The sequence below is a fragment of the Salmo salar genome, chromosome ssa17 (assembly GCF_905237065.1).
Source record: "Salmo salar chromosome ssa17, Ssal_v3.1, whole genome shotgun sequence".
In the NCBI taxonomy this organism is placed as follows: domain Eukaryota; kingdom Metazoa; phylum Chordata; class Actinopteri; order Salmoniformes; family Salmonidae; genus Salmo; species Salmo salar.
This window is the reverse complement of record NC_059458.1, coordinates 23,616,299-23,639,778: the sequence shown is the minus strand read 5'-3', so window position 1 is coordinate 23,639,778 and position 23,480 is coordinate 23,616,299. Positions and strand designations below refer to the sequence as shown.

The following is a 23,480-nucleotide window of genomic DNA, read 5'->3' as shown; positions in this document are numbered from 1 at the left end:
CTATCCATCTCTTTCAGATCAGTGGTTATAAGGAATCGGACAGATAGGGAAATAAGTCTTAGGACATAATTTCCACAATATTTTCCTGTTACCTTGGTTTGACTGTGGCAATATCCTGTATATTATTCACAGCGACCCACACTCATTTCATCGCAGCTGGTAAACCCTGCCTATATTTCCCCTCTGTGCCCATCTTTCCCCTCCCATTTTCTATGAATCTTTTATAGCCATCTCCTGTCCAGTATAGAGGAGGTACATCCTCTACAGCACAGCCTGTCAGCGGTGTTTTATTAGAGGGCTGAAATACTGCTGAATCAGAGGTTTCACCTCTCCTCCCTCTTTAACAATCAACTCTGTACATGTGTATGCATGCATTCCTGTGTGTGTGTCTGTGTGTGCACGACTGTGTGTGTTCTGTTTTCAGAAATAATGCAACATGTCATGCGTAACCTCCTTTAAGAGGGTAGCTGTACATGAAAATGACTGTAGCATGCAGTACAACACCTGACTGGATCTCAGCTAGTGTTGTAGGGGAGCATGCTGCCTATTGTGTTATCACACTGGTTTAGGTGCATCAGAATCTAATCACTCTAATGTGTCCCAGGTCGGGGTCTTAAATCACTCACACAGGCTAAGTGCACCTTCCTAAATCTGTCATTAAGAGAGAGGGAGGTTCTAAGAGTCCAAAGGCAATTTCTCTGATTGGCTGGATGAGTCATTGCACTTACTGGCCCTGCTTTCAACGTCTCTCATTGGTCATGCAGTTTTACAGCTGCCTCTCATTGGGCCAGTAGGAGAGAGTGGGCCGGGTTTTACTCTTGCTCTCTGTGTTTGAGTGTCTGTGGATGGGTAAGACACTCTCTCTCCCATCCTGGGAGTAACTGCTTGTGTTAGTTCCTGTCTGTAGGCTGTGCGAGTGTGTGTTTGGGTGTGTGTGTGTGAGAGAGAGAAAGGGAGAGAGTAGCGTTTACGTTTCACCTCCCTGTCTCCCTGTTCCCTGTCCTTCCTCTCCTCTCTACTCCTCCCTCGTTCCCTCTCTTGGACTACCCCATTGGGACCTACCCAGACCCCTTCCCTGCCTGGACCCTCTACTCTCCATCCCTTTGACTCTCCTCATCTATCCATCCCTCCCTCTCCCAGGTCAAGGTAAGCACCACTCTTTCCTATTCAGAAAGGGACTTTATCTAGCTTCCTCTAATTTCCGACGTCTGATGAATTACCACCCTGGATAAGTTTACACCATATTGCTGTTTTCTAATCAAGTGCTGTCAGGTCAGAGATATTCAAGACAGTTGGCATTACATATCAGTGATCCTGAGGAGCTCTCTTCCCTTTTCCTCCTTGGCTGCTGTTCAGAGACGCCTGCTTGCCTGGCCCTTCTTCCTGCATGCAGACCATGGCTCTGCTGAGTCTGCTCAGAGAGAGGCAGGGAGGGAGAGAAAGAAGCAGGGGATTAAAATCAGCCAGCAAGGCCACATGGATTTCATCTACCCAGACTAAGCTCAGTCTAAAAGAGCTCCCTTATCTCTCTCTTCTTTTTTGGTCTTTGAAACATTAGTATCGTGCTCTCTGGGCATGGCAGTGTCACCTCATTTGAAAGTTTAAAATAAAAAGTAAATTCATGCTTGGGTGCAGTGGTGGTTGTTTGTACCAGGCTGACTCGTGTTTTGTTGTTCTTTTAGGCTGTTGTTGTCATAGGCTTTGACCTAATTAGCCCACAGATGCTCCAACAGTAGGTACAAAACAGTATCCCTGTTTCCCCTCTTAGAAATGCATTGTCTCCTGTACTGTGGAGGTTGTGGGAGTACCATTAGCTTGCAAATGGAATTATGTTGCACACAGGATAATTGCTTTACCAGATAGTGTAATTACCTGCTAAATTGAATCAAAGCCATGGCCTCACTGCATTCCCAACTGTAAACAGGGTTTAGAGGGAAGGCATGCTGACTGGTACTGAGGATGGACAGGATGTGCTCTGCTGGCTGTCTGGTTGGACTTCCTGTTTTGAATCTAGTTTGGAGGGAGGGCTGAGTGTGTTTATGTAGTCCCTCAAATAAATATTGTTCTGTATACATACGACTATGCTTTTACTAGCCAGTTAGAACCGGCACATTGTAACTACTGTGACCTGCATGTGATACCGGTTTGTTGGGGTCATCTCGACCAATTTCAAACATATATCAACTGGTGGTGATTATACAAATATTCTCATGGCGTCTTGTTCTATAAGATGCATAGCTATTTGTACTAGAAACAAACAGAGTCAAATAAATGTTGACATTTTTTTCCCTTACAAGCTTCACACGTCTTTGTTAACAATCCAACGACTGTTGTTAGGAGTAAGAACACAAGGATGCGGTCTCTATGGCTTGAAAAGTCGAGAGACGAAACGGTTCGCCATAGTGCTATTAACGTTGTATTCTTGACTTCTCAGCAACCCTCTGTCTGTACAGTAGGACACTCTGCTGCAGAGTTCAAAAGACATTAAAGATCCAGAACCTGCCATTCAGGCAATACTGTGTCTTATTGTTCCATGGTCAACCTCTCAATAGGATGGATTCATGTTTTTTAACGAGTGTGGGAAATGCAGCTCAATAATGTGACGTTTATTGAAATCATAAGGATAGTTAAATTGTCATAATAACTCTGTGAAGTGTGCACGTGTTTGCAGTGGAGCCGTATTATGTTGTAATCTATGTTCAGTATCTGCTCGATGCATCCATAGTACTGTAGCTCTGAAGCATACCTGCTGTGTACATGCCTCAGGTTTTTGGCAGTTCCGTTTACTCCCATATGGCTCTACAACAAGGAGCTGACGTGAGCTGTTTTTATCAGGTGTAAGGAGGAAAACTGATGATGATGGCTTAGAGAACTCAGGGCCCCAAATGGAACAGAAAACGCAGCCGTATGGAATTTGGAGGAACTTTTGACAGATTTGACGTGTAAGTGTCTGTGTGTGTGTGTGTGTGTGTGCTAGCACCTTCTTGTGTACAGTAGGATGGCATGTTGATAAATGTGTATTGTCCTGTCAACAACAAGGACGGAAGGACTTTACTTACCCATTGATGGACGTTAGGGATGATACAGTAGCTTCTCATTACCACACCTCTGTGTTCAATAGGCTCATTAGGCTGTATTCTATCCTAAGTCCTCCTGCACCCCTTTGCACCATAACTCATAACAGGATGTAGTGTAAGTGATACTCAGGCCTGAGAGAGAAACCTGAGTCCTCTCTCTGTTCACTGGCCACAAAGAGGAGAGTTATGGCCTGGGAAATATAGATGTTTTTTGTCTCAGAGAAAAACAATCTCCTCTCTCTCTCTCTCTCTCTCTCTCTCTCTCTCTCTCTCTCCTTCCCTCCATCCCTCCATAACCTGGTTTGACAACCATTAGTCAGTTTTATGATGTTGACGGGAGGATTATAGACGGCTCGCTGTGAGCTCACTGTTTCCTTCAGACACATTTCCTCTTAAGCGTCTGCAGGTGCAGCACACGGAGTTGAAAGAGCAACTGATGATTGTCACTGCAGCTTCTTACAGTAAGCCGAGCCACTCTTCCTGATCTCTCTCTTTCTCTTTGGGAAGGAGTGGGTAAAGATGAGTACGAAGCACAGAATACTCAGGGGACGAGGATGTGTAAAATATAATTTGTCTTCATCTGATCCGTGATGCTGTTTTGTCATGTGTCTATGCAAGCATTGTCTCTCCCTGTTTGGTACACAAGCATTTCCGGAGAGAACGGATTGTCTGGCCGTCTCGGTTGACACGCACATGGCAAAGTCGTTGTTGAAACAACCTTGTGCAAACCATCTGCACTTCCAGGTTAGCTACAGTAGATATTAACTATACACAGATATAGATGTAGGATAGGATCAGAGACGAAGGCAGACATCTCAGCACTCTCTTTGAGCTGTTGTATTTCTGACTGTATTATAGAATTAGCTGAGTAGACTGGAACAGGGCATTCGCCTCAGACTGACATGGAAATCATGTTATTCACACTATTCAGTCTTATGGAACTCAATCTCATTTCAAAGCATCGCATTTTGGTTGATACCCAGCCCTTGTGACTGTTGTTGTCAGAAAGCCCTGGAGGTTTAACAGGGTCATGTTATACCGCAGCCCTTGTGACTGTTGTTGTCAGAAAGCCCTGGAGGTTTAACAGGGTCATGTTATACAGCAGCCCTTGGGACTGTTGTTGTCAGAAAGCCCTGGAGGTTTAACAGGGTCATGTTATACAGCAGCCCTTGTGACTGTTGTTGTCAGAAAGCCCTGGAGGTTTAACAGGGTCATGTTATACAGCAGCCCTTGGGACTGTTGTTGTCAGAAAGCCCTGGAGGTTTAACAGGGTCATGTTATACTGCAGCCCTTGGGACTGTTGTTGTCAGAAAGCCCCGGAGGTTTAACAGGGTCATGTTATACAGCAGCCCTTGTGACTGTTGTTGTCAGAAAGCCCTGGAGGTTTAACAGGGTCATGTTATACAGCAGCCCTTGGGACTGTTGTTGTCAGAAAGCCCTGGAGGTTTAACAGGGTCATGTTATACTGCAGCCCTTGTGACTGTTGTTGTCAGAAAGCCCTGGAGGTTTAACAGGGTCATGTTAGCCAAATACATTTAAACTAAGTATTTCACAATTCCTGACGTTTAATCCTATTACAAATTCCCTGTCTTAGGTCAGTTAGGATCACCACTTTATTTTAAGACTGTGAAATGTCAGAATAATAGTAGAGAGAATGATTTATTTCCGTTTTTATTTCTTTCATCACATTCCCAGTGGGTCAGAAGTTTACATACACTCACTAAGTATTTGGTAGCATTGCCTTTAAATTGTTTAACTTGGGTCAAACGTGTCAGGTAGTCTTCCACAAGCTTCCCACAATCAGTTTGGTGCATTTTGGCCCAGAGCTGGTGTAACTGAGTCAGGTTTGTAGGCCTCCTTGCTCGCACACACTTTTTCAGTTCTGCCCACAAATTTTCTATAGGATTGAGGTCAGAGCTTTGTGATGGCCACTCCAATACCATGACTTTGTTGTCCTTAAGCCATTTTGCCACAACTTTGGAAGTATGCTTGGGGTTATTGCCCATTTGGAAGACCCATTTGCGACCAAGCTTTAACTTCCTGACTGATGTCTTGAGATGTTGCTTCAATATGTCCACATAATTGTCTTTCCTCATGATGCCATCTATTTTGTGAAGTGCACCGGTCCCTCCTGCAGCAAAGCACCCCCACAACATGATGCTGCCACCCTGTGCTTCACGGTTGGGATGGTGTTCTTTGACTTGCAAGCCTCCCCCTTTTTCCTCCAAACATAATGATGGTCATTATAACCAAACAGTTCTATTTTTGTTTCATCAGACCAGAGGACATTTCTACAAAAAGTACGATCTTTGTCCCCATGTGCAGTTGCAAACCGGAGTCTGGCTTTTTTATGGCGGTTTTGGAGAAGTGGCTTCTTCCTTGCTGAGCGGCCTTTCAGGTTATGTCGATATAGGACTCGTTTTACTGTAGATATAGATACTTTTGTACCTGTTTCCTCCAGCATCTTCACAAGGTCCTTTGCTGTTGTTCTGGGATTGATTTGCACTCTTCGCACCAAAGTACATTCATCTCTAGGAGACAGAACACGTCTCCTTCCTGAGCGGTATGACGGCTGCGTGGTCCCATGGTGTTTATACTTGTGTACTATTGTTTGTACAGATGAACGTGGTACCTTCAGTGGTTTGGAAATTGCTCCCAGGGATGAACCAGACTTGTGGAGGTCTACAATTTTTCTTCTTGGCTGATTTCTTTTGATTTTCCCATGATGTCAAGCAAAGTTTGAAGGTAGGCCTTGAAATACATCCACAGGTACACCTCCAATTGACTCAGGCTAATTGACATAATTTATCAGAAGTTTCTAATGCCATGCCATCATTTTCTGGACTTTTCCAAGCTGTTTAAAGTCACAGTCAACTTAGTGTATGTAAACTTCTGACCCACTGGAATTGTGATACAGTGAATTATAAGTTAAATAATCTGTCTGTTGGAAAAATTACTTGTGTCATGCACATAGTAGATGTCCTAACCAACTTGCCAAAAATATAGTTTGTTAACAAAAACGTTTGTGGAGTGGTTGAAAAACAAGTTTTAATGACTCCAACCTAAGTGTATGTAAACGTCCGACTTCAACTGTATGTAGCAACTGCAGATTGCCCCTTTAAGGTGGTGAAAGTGGGAAGGGGCAGAAGACAGCACAGGATTTCCTTTTAGAAGTCATTAAATATGAAACAGTCTGATTCATCCTGGTAGTCTTTGCTAAGAAGCGTTCTGATGTAATAGCATATTGCGTTCGAAGCATTTCTGTCCTCCGTCCAACAGTGAGTTGTATTTGAACACAGCGACCAACAGAGGGCACTGTTATCCTGTTGAAACAGCAGTCACAGCGGTAAAATGACTACTTTCCTTTGGCAGGCCAAGCACATTGAACACACACGACTTGTCCTAAACCACCCTCAGAGTGGCAGGTTATCATTGCGTTATGTGCCATTGATGTTGACGACATCCGCTGACCTCCCACTGTCTAGCAGACTATCTAATCAAGATCTAGGGGCAACGTCATCATCTATATTATGGTCAATTCTATCTAAAGCGTTTCAGTGGCAACAGGGGGTCCAATAGGGGAAATCAGAAATAATCATGGAAAAGCGGTTTATTGAGATAGTCAATGTTCAATCAAAACTCACATTTAACCCCTGCCTGCACATTTTTAACTCTTTCTCTAGTCTCTGGGTGGATCAGAAGTGGAGAGGTGGAATCTTCCATGGTATTCTGGAATGTGGGATAAGACAGGGTCCCATGACATGGAGGAGAACAGCAAGGAGATTTCCTGGACCCCTCTTTGGTAAGAACAGCATGATCTTCTGACATTACCCATTAGTCTGATAATGCACACACACACACACACACACACACACACACACACACACACACACACACACACACACACACACACACACACACACACACACACACACACACACACACACACAATATAAGGAGGCAGTTATTTTCAGCTGCAGCAGAAGAGGATGCTACTAATTTGAGTTTTTGATGAGTTTACTAATGATGAAAGCCATTTAAGCATACACTAATGGTGTACGTCCACATATGGTGGTTGTTCTGCCTTTTAGCCAGGAGCGGACTGACCATCTGGCATTTCGGGCAAATGTCAGATGGGCTGGTCCAGTTTTAGCCCAGTGGGCCTGTCTAACTTGGGTTTGTTGTGCAAAATGATCTTTATCTGAATAATATAGGGGGCCTCAAGGAATAAAATGGGCCACTGTGGGGCCTCAAGAAAAAAATGGGCCTTCATGGGGCCTCAAGGAAAAATATGGGCCAATATGTTAGAAATGCCAGAGCCAATTTCGGGCCCCAGTTTTATTATCTTTGACCTAGAAGTGGAGGCTTTCACCTATTGGAGAAATACTAAAAGATTAGATGTTCCTTAACCTGTAGGAAGGTAGGAGTGGTTCTGAACGGATAGTTCATCACTTCTGCTCTTGTCTATAACCTGTAAGAAACACTATATATGGTATATTCTTGGCATGTAGGTTTCTTACTTATGGTTGGCACAAATTGAGATATGGGGGAGGGGAATGGGCAGGTTATACTGTGTGCAAATTAATTACTGTAGTATTTCTATAGTTTAAAAACTGTAGTGTTTTTGCAGACATTACTGTAGTATTTACTGTAGTGATTTTGCTGACTATAGTATACTGTAGTATTTATTATTGTATTCTACAATGTACTACTGTCACAAGGGTCGTATTGAGTGGACCAAAACGCAGCGGGTAAAGTGCTCATCTTCTTAATTTTATTAAAGAAAACACTTAATCAAAATTAACAAATGACAAAAACAGTCCAGTAAGGTGCACAGACTATACTAGAAACAACCACCCACAAACACAAGTGAAAACAAATACAACTAAATATGGCCTCCAATTAGAGACAACAACAACCAGCTGCCTCTAATTGGAGGTCATTGCCAAAACTCACATAGAAATAGAAAAGCTAGATTTAAACATAGAAATAAGAAAACTAGAACCTAAACCCACAATACCCAAACCCACAAAACAAACACCCCCTTGCCACGCCCTGACCAACTACAATGACAAATAACCCCTTTTACTGGTCAGGACGTGACAACTTCAAAATTATATAGTAATACTACACATGATCGAGGCATACTTCAATGTGTAGTATAGTATTCTACAGTATACTAGAGTTTACTACAAAATGATATAGTAAGTACTGTAGTACTCTCTAGTAAACTGAAGCATTTTTTCATGTGGGCTGAAATGATTTATTCAACAGTATGCTCTATTTTACAGTACTGTGTTTCAGTCATGTATATTCAAATATGTCTGAAATGTAAAAAAAAGCGGTAACAGTTGTATGTATGTATTCTTAATGGATCTTATGTTTTCCTCCTCTCTCTAGAATGGGTTGATGCTGGTCCTGCTGGAGCTGATGATCTGAACCAGTTTGTCAGCCACCTAGCTCCCCCTCCTCCAAACACAACTGCTGCCCATGTCCTGATCCCAGTGGTCCAGCTTGTCTGTGGTAAGTCCCTCCCTACCCCTCCCCTGCCCTCCCTCCCCTGCCCTGCCCTACTCTCCCTCCCCTGCCCTGCCCTCCCCTGCCCTCCCTCCCCTGCTCTCCCTCCCCTGCCCTGCCCTACCCTCGCCTCTTTAGGTTTTTTCTATTAAAAGCACATTAAGTCTATGCTTAACTAAAGATGTCCAGTGCAGTCCATAGGCCTACACCCAAGGCCTGCACTCAAGGCCTATACCCAATCTGTTGCAGAGTTTAATGTGTAGTGCCAGGGTTGCAAAGGGCCATCTCTGAGGGTTTGGTGACTTTCTTTGCCTCTCGCCTCTGTCTGCTTGTTGTGCCACTGTCAGCACACACACACACACTTGGGGCTAAGGCCACTCTCCCTCTGACACCCAGGGTAACTTGTGTCCTTTGTCACCGCAACTGGCTCTGCCACACTGGCAGCTTTAGCTTACAGCCAATCAGTGCAGGAGTGTGCAAGTGCAGGCATTTGTGTGTCATTTCTTGTGCATTTTGTGACTGTGTGTGTGGTCTGTAGCCTACTTGTCAGGGATAAAAATGTGTCCCAGTCTCCAAGCTTTAAGTGCTCACTGTGCCACACAAGTGGGTGGTGAATGGTGATACATACAGTATAATTAGAAGCCTCTTACTTGGGCCCTTTTGCGATGTATCATACAGTGTTTGTATAGTCGTCCCTGTAACCAAGCTATGAGATTGAAGACGCTGGCGACCTGTGGGTGAGAACATGCCACCTCCCTCTGTACATGTGGGTGAGTTGCTCTGGGGGCCAGTTCAATTGGCGTGGTCAAGTTCAATTTATATCTCACTAATGTATCTGCAGTATTAGACAAATTGTTTCTATTGCCCGCTGCATCAACCTCGCAGGTATAAACAGGCACACATACACACACACACATCTCTCTCGCAACTACCAGCAAAATGTACACAGTCAGTTATCATCTCAAAACAAGTGATGTATGCTTCAGATACCGTACGAGAAGACAGTCCGAGAGAGAGAGAGAGAGAGAGAGAGAGAGAGAGAGAGAGAGAGAGAGAGAGAGAGAGAGAGAGAGAGAGAGAGAGAGAGAGAGAGAGAGAGAGAGAGAGAGAGAGAGAGAGAGACCCTAGAGCATGGTACATGTAGCTTTATCCATCTAAACACAAAGGGAGACAAAGTCCCCTCTCTCTTCTGTGCCCTGTGTCGATCCTTAATGGAAGAGACAGATATTACAGACTACCACTTGTGCTTCCACTAGCTGCACCCTGCAGTACTCTGGCTGGTTATAATCCCTGTCCTGTATCCATGGTGGTGCAGTGCTCTGGCTGGTTATAATCCCTGTCCTGTATCCATGGTGATGCAGTACTCTGGCTGGTTATAATCCCTGTCCTGTATCCATGGTGATGCAGTACTCTGGCTGGTTATAATCCCTGTCCTGTATCCATGGTGATGCAGTACTCTAGCTGGTTATAATCCCTGTCCTGTATCCATGGTGATGCAGTACTCTGGCTGGTTATAATCCCTGTCCTGTATCCATGGTGATGCAGTACTCTGGCTGGTTATAATCCCTATCCTGTATCCATGGTGATGCAGTATTCTGGCGGTGTATAATCCCTATCCTGTATCCATGGTGACGCTCACTAGACAGGAGGGAATTTACTCATTTGATACCACCACAGCATGCTGCGTGTGACCTGTATAATGTCTGATGTCATCACATATCACTAACCTGTATAACCTACATGTCTGATGTCATCACATATCACTAACCTGTATAACCTACATGTCTGATGTCATCACGTAGCACTAACCTGTATAACCTACATGTCTGATGTCATCACGTAGCACTTACCTGTATAACCTACATGTCTGATGTCATCACATAGCACTAACCTGTATAACCCACATGTCTGATGTCATCACATAGCACTAACCTGTATAACCCACATGTCTGATGTCATCACGTAGCACTAACCTGTATAACCCACATGTTTGATGTCATCACGTAGCACTAACCTGTATAACCTACATGTTTGATGTCATCATGTAGCACTAACCTGTATAATCCACATGTCTGATGTCATCACGTAGCACTAACCTGTATAACCTACATGTTTGATGTCATCACGTAGCACTAACCTGTATAATCCACATGTCTGATGTCATCACATAGCACTAACCTGTATAACCCACATGTCTGATGTCATCACGTAGCACTAACCTGTATAACCCACATGTCTGATGTCATCACGTAGCACTAACCTGTATAATGTCTGATGTCATCACGTAGCACTAAGCTGTATAATGTCTGATGTCATCACGTAGCACTAACCTGTATAATGTCTGATGTCATCACGTAGCACTAACCTGTATAATGTCTGATGTCATCACGTAGCACTAACCTGTATAATGTCTGATGTCATCACGTAGCACTAACCTGTATAATGTCTGATGTCATCACGTAGCACTAACCTGTATAATGTCTGATGTCATCACGTAGCACTAACCTGTATAATGTCTGATGTCATCACGTAGCACTAAGCTGTATAATGTCTGATGTCATCACGTAGCACTAACCTGTATAATGTCTGATGTCATCACGTAGCACTAACCTGTATAACCCACATGTCTGATGTCATCACGTAGCACTAACCTGTATAACCCACATGTCTGATGTCATCACATATCACTAACCTGTATAACCTACATGTCTGATGTCATCACATAGCACTAACCTGTATAACCCACATGTCTGATGTCATCACGTAGCACTAACCTGTATAACCCACATGTCTGATGTCATCACATAGCCCTAACCTGTATAACCCACATGTCTGATGTCATCACGTAGCACTAACCTGTATAACCTACATGTTTGATGTCATCACGTAGCACTAACCTGTATAATGTCTGATGTCATCACGTAGCACTAACCTGTATAATGTCTGATGTCATCACGTAGCACTAACCTGTATAATGTCTGATGTCATCACGTAGCACTAACCTGTATAATGTCTGATGTCATCACATAGCACTAACCTGTATAATGTCTGATGTCATCACGTAGCACTAACCTGTATAATGTCTGATGTCATCACGTAGCACTAACCTGTATAATGTCTGATGTCATCACATAGCACTAACCTGTGTAATATCTGATGTCATCACATAGCACTAACCTGTATAATGTCTGATGTCATCACGTAGCACTAACCTGTATAATGTCTGATGTCATCACATAGCACTAACCTGTATAATGTCTGATGTCATCACGTAGCACTAACCAGTGTAACCTACATGTCTGATGTCATCACGTAGCACTAACCTGTATAATTTCTGATGTCATCACATAGCACTAACCTGTATAATGTCTGATGTCATCACATATCACTAACCTGTATAACCTACATGTCTGATGTCATCACATAGCCCTAACCTGTATACCCACATGTCTGATGTCATCACGTAGCACTAACCTGTATAACCCACATGTCTGATGTCATCACGTAGCACTAACCTGTATAACCCACATGTCTGATGTCATCACGTAGCTCTAACCTGTATAACCTACATGTCTGATGTCATCACGTAGCACTAAGCTGTATAACCCACATGTCTGATGTCATCACATAGCACTAATCTGTATAATGTCTGATGTCATCACATAGCACTAACCTGTATAATGTCTGATGTCATCACGTAGCACTAACCAGTATAACCTACATGTCTGATGTCATCACGTAGCACTAACCTGTATAACCCACATGTCTGATGTCATCACGTAGCACTAACCTGTATAACCCACATGTCTTATGTCATCACATAGCACTAAACTGTATAACCCACATGTCTGATGTCATCACATAGCACTAACCTGTATAACCCACCTGTATAATGTCTGATGTCATCACGTAGCACTAACCAGTGTAACCTACATGTCTGATGTCATCACGTAGCACTAACCTGTATAATTTCTGATGTCATCACATAGCACTAACCTGTATAATGTCTGATGTCATCACATATCACTAACCTGTATAACCTACATGTCTGATGTCATCACATAGCACTAACCTGTATACCCACATGTCTGATGTCATCACGTAGCACTAACCTGTATAACCCACATGTCTGATGTCATCACGTAGCACTAACCTGTATAACCCACATGTCTGATGTCATCACGTAGCTCTAACCTGTATAACCTACATGTCTGATGTCATCACGTAGCACTAAGCTGTATAACCCACATGTCTGATGTCATCACATAGCACTAATCTGTATAATGTCTGATGTCATCACATAGCACTAACCTGTATAATGTCTGATGTCATCACGTAGCACTAACCAGTATAACCTACATGTCTGATGTCATCACGTAGCACTAACCTGTATAACCCACATGTCTGATGTCATCACGTAGCACTAACCTGTATAACCCACATGTCTGATGTCATCACATAGCACTAAACTGTATAACCCACATGTCTGATGTCATCACATAGCACTAACCTGTATAACCCACATGTCTGATGTCATCACGTAGCACTAAACTGTATAACCCACATGTCTGATGTCATCACGTAGCACTAACCTGCATAACCCACATGTCTGATGTCATCACTAATCCGAACCATGGAATCTGATGGACTTTCCATCAATGTGGTCATTTGATTGGATTAGTGTAACTTGTACTGTATAGGATATTTTATTTAAGCAATAATGCCGAAGGGGTGTGTGGTATATAGCCAATATACCACGGCTAAGGGCTGGTCTTATGCCCAACGCAACGCGGAGTGCCTGCGTACAGCCCTTAGCCGTGGTATATTGGCCATTTACCACAAACCCCTGAGGTGACTTTATTGCTATTATAAACTGGTTACCAACGTAATTAGAGCATTAAAAATAAATGTTTTTACATACCAGTGGTATACGGTCTGATATAGCACGGCTGTCAGCCAATCAGCATTCAGGGCTCGAACCAACCTGTTTATCATGTCTTATAGAACACTGACAAGTCTACAAATCACGTGTTGAGAAATTATGTCGCAAAAACAACAATCTATTGAGGAGGTGAATAGCATCAGTGAATGTTGCGTTTGATTAGAAGTTGAAAGGACTATTCCTCTGTATATACGGAGGCTGGCATTACTAAAGGAATACCACATACTGTGATGTGACAAAAGAGACAGACCAACACGGTTAAAGTTCCATTTCAGACATTCACCCCATTCATTATTGGTTTTAGCTGCAAGGCAATGTGGACCCATTACTGGCTGCATTGACCACATCAGTGGAGAGGGTCAGGCCATATTTTCCATTAGGGGCTGGGATTGTTGTTGTGGATTATGGGGCTGTGGGGGCATAGAGGGGAAGGGGAGGCTTTTAGAAGGGGAGGGGAGAGGAAGCTGCCTGGCGGAGGATGTCTGTTGTTTTGACTGAGACAGAAGGAAGTGCCGTGCACTCTTATCCCCACGGGCGTATAATGCTGATCATTTGGATGATAAGATGGTCAAAGATTACACGACTCTATTCTAGGATCAAAATCGGACATCAGGGCCCAGTTTTTCAAAAGCGATGCGCAGAAATATAAAATGCCTAGAAATGGAATTTATAGAGTGGGAGTCCCCATTCAAGTCAATGATACGTCTGTCCTATTCATTCTATTTCTATGCATTTAATCCTATCCGATTGGCGAAATCCAGATAGATAACTTTAGAAAAACTGGGCCCTTGTTAAAGTTGCTAAAGCACCATTCTGCCTGGCTGTAAAGTGTGTTGTAAGACAAATCTTAGTCAGTGTCTGTTCGTTAGGTACTGTAGAATGTCACGACTTCCGCCGAAGTTGGTCCCTCTCCTTGTTCGGGCGGCGTTCGGCGGTCGACGTCACCAGCCTTCTAGCCATCGCTGATCCACTTTTCATTTTCCATTTATTTTGTCTTTGTCTTACACACCTGGTTTCAATCCCCCAATTACTTGTTCATTATTTAACCCTCTGTTCCCCCATGTTTGTTTGTGAGTAATTGTTTGTTGTATTGCGGTCCGTATTGTGTGGCCTTGTATTTACGATGTGTGTTGTGAAATATTTTGAGTAAAATTGCTTTCTTTACTCTTATCTGCTGTCCTGCGCCTGACTCATCTCACAAGGTACACACAGACGCTTTACAGTAGACAATGCATGGGATCAGGGGCATTGTGGCTTGTGGCTTCTCCGCTATCAATAATGACGTTTTTAATGATCCTGCAGCCCAGGATACGTCAGTTGGTTGTATAAAAAGTATTGAGTATTGATATAAAATGTTCATTAGGTCAGGGGAAGTGCTTAGATAATCACCTCCCCCAAAAGTCCCTTTGTGCCCCCCCCCCACACACACACACACACACACACACACACACACACACACACACACACACACACACACACACACACACACATAGACACACTCACACAACACTCGTTATTTGGTACCTCAGTGAGGCCAGCCCCGCCTCCTTCAGTCACCACGTCAACAATCACTGGCGGGATCGACTGTTCCTCCTGATCCCTCTCTCCCTCGCTCCCTCTCTCCTTCACGCCCTTCTGCCTCCATCAGTCCTGCCTGTTCCTGACAGGGGACTGGGGTGGCTATGGGGAGGGTGCTTTTCCCACCGAGGGCTAGTCTGGGTTGGGCTGGGCTGGGCTGGTCACCTTGCTGGAGGCTATGAGGGCAAGTTTACATATAGAAGCAGGCCAGCCTGCCCATACCTCAGAGTGTCCGTTGTCCTCCATGTTTGTCTGGTCCCAAACTGAACCTCCATCTCCTCCTCTGGAACTTTCCCTTCATCTGAACCGGTAAGATACTGTACACTGCCTGACCATATGAATACTACTAGGTAAAGAGGCCTTCTATAAGACTCACTCTGGACCTTTTGCATGTACTTGAGATGTAGATATCCTTGCCATCTCTGTGGTTGCTATAGGGGTTTGTATATGTTTATAGTAAAACATGCACTGTGACTGCCTTGGGATGTGGAGGAATACATTGGCCACGTCCCAATACTCTCAAATGTATTTCTTTCCTTATTTCCTTTCCTTCATGAGCACTGATAGGTGCAACGACTGGGACAGGTTTCCCAGTTCCACAATATCACTTTCACCTATCAAGTCCTTTCAGATCAGTGGGCCCTAAGGGAAGGAGACATTGAGAGGATGCTGTCTAAAACTATGGGGACAAGGCCTTACATGGTAATAACTTGAGGAAAAACGGTAAAGTTCAAGTCTGTGTCTGTGGGGCTGCCACCATGTACTCTTGCTTTTGAAGGAGAGCCAACAGCGTTATTTGAATATAAAGCAGATTCTCTGTGACACTGTGCCTCTCTCAGCCTCTTGTGATTCAATGTGGAGCAAATTTAATGCTCTATTTGTGGTATTCTCCCATGGGCCAATCGACAGGCGGGGCGGTAGGGCGGCTGTGGGGATCATTCTGTGTTTTGGGGGATAGATAGATAGATAGATAGATAGATAGATAGATAGATAGATAGATAGATAGATAGATAGATAGATAGATAGATAGATAGATAGATAGATAGATAGATAGATAGATAGATGTTGAGTGTTTAAGAGGACATATATCAACCGAGATATGCTTATTGCTTCCCTCTGAACAATTGAAATTTAGGTGGGACACGCTCCTCATTGTTTGTGTTGGCCACTAATCCAATGCCTGTACCCCCGTCGCCCACATCGCCCCCCTCAAACCCTCCACCCCCTAAACCCTACATTCTGTCTGTGCTGCTGGGGTCCCTGCACAACTGTCCATCTGACACAGGGTTGGATTTTAGCAGGATTGAATAATCTGGACGGGACGCCTCTAAAGCTCCCTGTAATTCCACACACACACACACACACACACACACACACACACACACACACACACACACACACACACACACACACACACACACACACACACACACACACACACACACACACAGATTAAAAGCCAGCCGGGAGGAGCCAGGGTGGTTCGAGGGCTGCTGGATGTTATGACAGACATGTGATGTGGGGTTTGGGCTTTGACCTCTGCATCACCATCCCTCTACCAGCCTCATCCTCCAGGGCACACAGACCACCACCCCAACCCACAAACCAACCACTAACCCTGGTAGTCCCTTGTCACAGACGTTGGGGGTCTGTGGGTTTGTGCTGGCGTTCCGTGGCGGTTGTTGTATCTGAAAATACTTTGGGGGTGTTGCGTTCGTGATCAGCTAGAGAAGAAGGCGGTGGGTTGGTGAGTTGGTGAGTTGGTGAGTTGGTGGGTTGGTGGGTTGGTGAGTTGGTGGGTTGGTGAGTTGGTGGGTTGGTGGGTTGGTGGGTTGGTGAGTTGGTGGGTTGGTGGGTTGGTGGGTTGGTGAGTTGGTGGGTTGGTGGGTGAACAATTGACCTACAGGACAGGCGAGTGCCTGGGGGTGGCTATGCAGACTTTGACACCCCGCCTCCGTAGACATGCCCCAATGCCAGCGTGCCTCACTAGGCACCCCCTTTGTTCCATTTGGGGGTCGGGGAGGGGGGGATGGTGACCCCATCCCGCCTCATCATACAGCCTATTTACAGTAGACCACAACATCGTCAGTGTAGTCAGGGTATCACACTGCCACAAATTGTTCGGCTAGGATGCAAGGCTGTTTCATTCCGTCATTTTATTTAGAGCGGGGTCACGGGTTCTCTGTCTCGCCCATGTGATTTGGCTTTTCCAACCAATCAGATATCCCGATTCAGACTGGGCATAGCAAAGGGGAGAGGGAAAAAATCATTTTCATTCTGTGTTTTTTTAATCTTTTGCGAAACGTCGAAAGTGGTGGCCATCTGTTTTACGCTGCACGAAGGTAATGCCTATTTTTCAGCTTCTAGATCAGGTTTGAGGAAGGCCTCTGATGAGTCCAATGGTCATATTGTTACTATTCAAATATGTATTTATTTTTATAAACATATGTTGGAAATGTAAAATAGTGCAATTGACTGTATGATATGTACGTACAGTAGGCTAGTGTTGGACCATTTGTAAAAAAGGCTTCATGGGTAGTCTCCTGGCTTTAAACTGGCAGCAGGAGATATTGGCCAATGTTGAGTTGGGAAATGTCTTCAATAATTAATGAATGTCTGTAGAGTTATCGTTAAGCGGTGCGGGAACAGCAGCCGTTGACATGTTGCGAGTTTATTATCTCAATCCCATCGTTATTTGAAACCCCTTTGTTTTGTAATACAGTGGACATCGATCTGACGCCATTGTTTTAGCCGTTTCTCTTAGTGTGTCCTTCATTAGGCAAATACAAAGGGTGTTGCGACCCCATGTGTGTGCTGTGAAAGTATTTCTGTATTCCCTTGAGAATCGCCGGTTAGCTTGTTGGTTGGTTGGACCCCTCTCTTTGTGGTCCCTCCATGTTCCCTGCTATTGACTCACCCTTGTGATCGTATACATTCGGGCTAATTGTTTAATGGAATTATCGGTTAATTGTTCCTTTAAGGTGGGTTCTAATGACATTGTGATGTTTTGCAGATCAGAAGTGGCGTCGTTCTATTGCGATAGGTTCCGCTGACCTTGTCCACACTGAATGGTAACGGAACCTGATAGCCCATGAGATGGATGTATCTAGTCCTCACGATCATTATCCCAATCATCCTCACTATCACATTAGCTCTCTTGGTGGTGTTCTTGGTCTGTATGAACAGTCAACGTGTCATTTGGCATTATCACTAATTCATGTGAACAGTGAGATTGAACTAAGGAAGCACCAAATCGTTGGAATGTACGTTTCCTCCGTAATGGTTAGGACAGGTTTTAAAAGATCACATAATTGTTCAAATGTTGCATAATCGACATCTGAAATAACAATACCGAAGGCTGGCACTATTTTGTGTTGTTGAAATGATCAAATTAATATTTGTATTGGAATTTAGAAAACTAAATATCATTCAAGGAAGTAAAAATACTACGATCAAAAATTATATTATAGAATTTCAAAATTATAAAAAAAGATATGTGTTTACACTCGACCCATTTAACATGACTGTGATCTGTAAATCCATGCATGCTCATTCAGCGGAGCCTTGACTTAGTGACAAGCTGTGATCTCATGTACATTTGTGGGAAATCTAAGATGGCCGACAGCACGCTCTTCTTTTACCGCCACAGTACAACATGGTATGCCACAACGCAAAACGGGGTCTACATTCTCTATCCGTCGTAGGCAATGGCACATTTTACGACCCCATTTTGTGATTGGATTCTTATTAGGGGACAGTGACAAGTGTTTTAGCGGCCACCCATGCCCCATCCCTCTCTTCTCTCCAGTGTCGCCTGGCCTGGTGAGGGCACTACTCAGTGCGAGGGAGTGAGTGGTCGCCCCTGTTTTGACTGTGATGTGGACTGAGGTCTCAGCGCGGGGGTGGCTGATCTAGAGTGACAGCTCTAGAGTGTACTGTCACAGCCGGGTAGAGGAGAGGAAGGCCGTTCGCTCAGCACCACAGACGCCCCCTCCCCACCTCCCCCCTTCTCCCCCCCCTCCAATCACACTGCAACAAAAGCCTAGTTAGCGTCAGATGAGACCAGAGCTGCTGCTCACATCTCAGTGTCCTGCATCTACAACACATTGTTTTCTATTCTATTCTATTCTATTCTATATTCATTGTCCCCCATGTAAGAGTTTCTTTTTCAAAGGAAGATCTGACAACTTGGGGGGGGTGCAATTCTGTCTCTGGCCACTTTGGTACCACAACAAGTATATTTGGTTATTTTATTTTCCAACAGCAACACAAGTTCAACTTCAATATCTAATATCAACATGTACTTCTCTGCTGTCCACTGTGGCCCTTACTTACTGACAGCAGGCCATTTTGAATCCAGCATTCCAATCTATTAGAAGTAGAATGATGATTTTAGTGACAGGCTCAGTCATGCAGGAGACGGTTCTGCCTGAGTCATTAAAGTAGATGGAGTTCTTCATATGGGGTTTCCTTCTGTGACGTCCTCATGGTATTGAGGATACATAGGACATCCTTAAGGCACAACATAGGCCGTCTAAAAGGTTAGAGGTGAGAGGACAACGGTGATTGAGGGGGCATATTGGTGTTATTTGAGGGTGCTGACTTGCTTTTAGTGAGTAGTTCACTGCAGCTATTTTCCTAATGAAAAGTCTCTTTAGTGGGTTCAGAATGTAGAATGGACTGGATCCTCTGACTGACACTTCTCTTGGCTCCTCATAACAGATTACAATGCTGCGTCACTCATCTCTTATCTTCGCCAGCAAACGTGGCCAACCAAAGAGAAAACAGCTACGATTTGTGTGCCGTGTGTAACATATGTATGCCCTTTTCTAGTTTGCTTGTGAGTTAACTCATGCTCTATTAATTACACTATGATTGAGCTCAAAGGTCATTTGTAGAATCAGGGTCAATTTGAGTCGGAGCAGGCAAACATACAGAGTATATGAATGTGGGGTCTCAGTTTAGTGGTCTCTCTCTCTCTACTGCTTATGGAGGGTTTATATGAAAATCATAACGACATATCTCTAGCTCGGTGGATTAAAATGGAACAGATGACGGGGCTTTGGCCTAGATTATACTGCAAGTTCTGTCCTCCATTTTCCCATTCCTCCAGATCTCAGTCTTTCTCTCACGTGCGCTGTAAGAGCCTTTGGGTTGATGTTTCATATAATCCGGTTCTGACTTTGTGGGGATGTTCAAACAAAACACATTTTCCAACACAATCTCCAATCTCCAGTAAGGAAACCTTAAAGATGCTGATTGCATGTTCTCTTTGGTCTAAGCTTGAGCAAGCATACAGTACACACATGCACATGCACCAACTCACACACAGCTGACCGGAAGCAGGGAAGGGCAGCGGTGAGGCCAGATAAGGTGAGGCAACACTGCAGAGAAAATTGCTGGCTCATTTCTACAGTGCATGATAAGACTGCAGTGCTGATCCACTTCCAGTCAGTGCATTCCTTTCTGTTGCCCAGCACTAATCAAGGCATCTGGATAGCCTCTGTCTGTCATTCCCGGTGATGTCACCCAATTCTCCCAAATATCTTTCTCTCCTTTTCTTCTTCCCTTCCTGACTGCTGACAGAATCATTTCAGGTGATCAGTAACGGGAGCCGTGACTGTACTCACTCAGAGCTCTCTCCTGCCCACCCTTTTCAGATACTGAAGACAGCGATCTTTTCATATTTAGTAAAGTGTTCTCGGTCACTCACAGTCCAGTGGGCCTACATAAGAGGAGTCATCCTCCATTGTTAGCTCTACATTAAAGAGCCAAGGAATGAAAAGAAAGACAGGCAGATGTAAAGTGGGGCTTCTTCTCTAAGAGTGATGCTGCAGCATGCTGTCTTTTCTGCGCTGGGCTGAGGGCAGGCAGGGCAGCAGACGAAGGGAGAGATGAAAGAAAAGGAAGAGCCATTTTGTGCGCGGTGTTGTCCACCCGAGCGTAAAGCGTGATTAATTCAATAGCAGAGCACCATAGAGGAGGAGGCCAGCAGCTCTGCAGCTCAACATAGCTCTCTCTGACCCACTTACTAACTACATCAGATGCCACGAGAAATACTGCTCTCTCTCTCTCTCTCTCTACCTCTCTACCACTTTCTCTCTCTATCTCTCTCTCTACCTCTTTCTATCTCTATCTCTCTCTACCTCTCTACCTCTCTCTCTCTCTCTCTCTCTCTACCTCTACCTCTCTACCTCTCTTTCTCTCTACCTCTCTTTCTCTCTCTCTCTTTCTCTCTCTCTCTTTCTCTCTCCCTCTCTCTCTCTACCTCTACCTCTACCTCTCTACCTCTCTACCTCTCTCTCTTTCTCTTTCTCTCTCTCTCTTTCTCTCTCTCTCTTTCTCTCTCTCCCTCTACCTCTCTCTCTCTTTCTCTCTCTCTTTCTACCTCTTTCTCTCTCTCTCTCTCTCCCCCTCTACCTCTATCTCTCTTTTTTTCTCTCTCTCCCTTTTTCTTTATTTCCAACTTGTTGATGTGATAACTCTGTTAACAAAGGGGATTGAGCATGGTCAACACATACATTGTCCAGAGCTCTGAAAATCTACTTGAAAACACTATTGGTCGAATGCAGACAATTGGTTTTGATAACGTAGTGTTCAGTCGGACGCATATATTAACCTTCACTCTGTTGCCTCACTCTTGAATACAGTGGTATGGTGTCCTAAATTGCATAACCTACTAATAGATTGTAATACATAACTGATTATGCTCAGATTCAAATGTTAACTGTTTGGGATTAAATTAAATATCATTCAACCAAGGGACACAATAGGCCCATTTGGAGATAAAACAGGATTTTGAATTTTAAATGTCTTTTTTTTATGCTGCCGCTGTCTCAAATAGAGTTCCGTCTGAGAATGGTGCCTAATATTTAGCTGTTGAAATAAAAAGCAAGTTGACTGGAAGGCATGGATGGGGAATGGATGAATCATGAGTCTGTGACCTAATTCTATTGTGCTGCAGTGGATGAGGGAGAAGGTGGTGGATGGTAGGAGAGCTATTCAAACACACCACCAGGCACACGAGAGAAAATACATTCTCATTTCAGCCACACATGATGGCTCTCAGGAGGTGTGTGGACCCGATTGGAGTCTATATGATTTGTTTTCTGCATGCCACCTTTTGAAGAATGCTTCAAATACCCAACCCAATTCGAAGGCATTTCCATCACCATGTATGCCTTCACGAAGACTAGTAGTGGTAGCTACATATACACCAGTATTGTTATTACAATACCACAGAGAGTGGTTGCATCCTCTCATCTAGTTCCATCACCAAAATACCCCAAATAACCCTGGTAACCCCTGGCTCCAGCAGTCCATTGTGCTACGGTCCCGCCAGCCTACCACAACCCACGTGCATCCCCACCCCCCAACCCCCCTCCTGCACTTGGTTTTACTGGGTTTATTTCTGTCCCTGCCCAGGCCCTGTGGCAGACCTGCACCACTGGCCTGGCTCTTAAACCCGGATTAAGGCTTTTTATGTAATCTGACCTCTGGGAGATTGGAGAGAGACAGCTGGTTGCAGAACCCTTTCCTCCCTTATCTCAGAGACCTCCCGTGGCCTCCCACTCTCTCCGTGTGGTCTATCATACAACCTCTGGTTCTCGCTCTTTCTTTCTTTCTACAACGGGTTGGTCAAAACAAGCATTTTGATTGGTTGAGATGTGTTCTAAGCCATACACAAAAAAACAGTTTAGCAGGGGTAAGCCTATGACGTAAAAATGGGCATCTTGTTTTCTGCTCCATCTGAGAAATCTCTACGCATCTAGTATCTCATCAGCCCAGCCAGCCAATTCATTGGTTTCCACTGTAAAAAGCATCTTGACATTTTTTCCCCATGTTTCTAGCCTAACATTTGGGTTTTATAACAACAGGGGTTTGTTCAAACATCGCTGTCTGTCTCTCGACATCTGCAACATTGTTTCAATATTGAAATTCGATCTCCACTGTCCTATTAAGAATTAACGTGTCAGGACGAGAAGGACATCTTTTCTCAGGCAGTCAAAATCAAACATCGTTTTTATGGATATATACAAAGAAATTCAATGCAGCAACATTGCTGTTATTCTAGCTGCATGGTTTGACGTGACTGTGCGCGCCGTAGTTGGCTAGCAAGCAAGGGATAAGAACGTTGCCAGCCATCATGGCAACGGAACATTTAGAATGAACAACTTCACATTCTATATCCATAGATATAGAACGGGAAATCTTTTCTCAGCCAGTTGAAATCATGAATCAGTATCCTTTGTATGGAGAGAAATAAAAAAGGTCAAACAACATGAAATGGAGCTACAACTAACCAACCAACCAACACTGTTATGGCCTTCCTAGTCTCTTATGACAGCCTTAGCTCATTTAGTTCT

The 23,480-nt window shown here is 44.1% G+C and overlaps 1 protein-coding gene across 30 annotated transcripts in view; it reads left to right on the top strand.

Moving 5' to 3' along the window:
- The first annotated feature begins 856 nt into the window (after window positions 1-856).
- The window catches only part of LOC106575608 (poly(rC)-binding protein 3), a 31,610-nt gene continuing 8,986 nt past the window's right edge, over window positions 857-23,480 (top strand). For 19 of the 30 annotated variants that reach the window (XM_014152219.2, XM_045699101.1, XM_045699099.1 and 16 more), the window contains exon 1: window positions 17,209-17,456. The gene's annotated coding sequence lies outside the window, so the exon portion shown is untranslated. Of the gene's footprint in view, window positions 1,147-2,925; window positions 2,943-6,760; window positions 6,880-8,477; window positions 8,601-15,280; window positions 15,424-17,206; window positions 17,457-23,480 lie in introns of those variants that run through there. The other 11 variants (XR_006760031.1, XR_006760030.1, XM_045699102.1 and 8 more) reach the window with 7 other exon arrangements.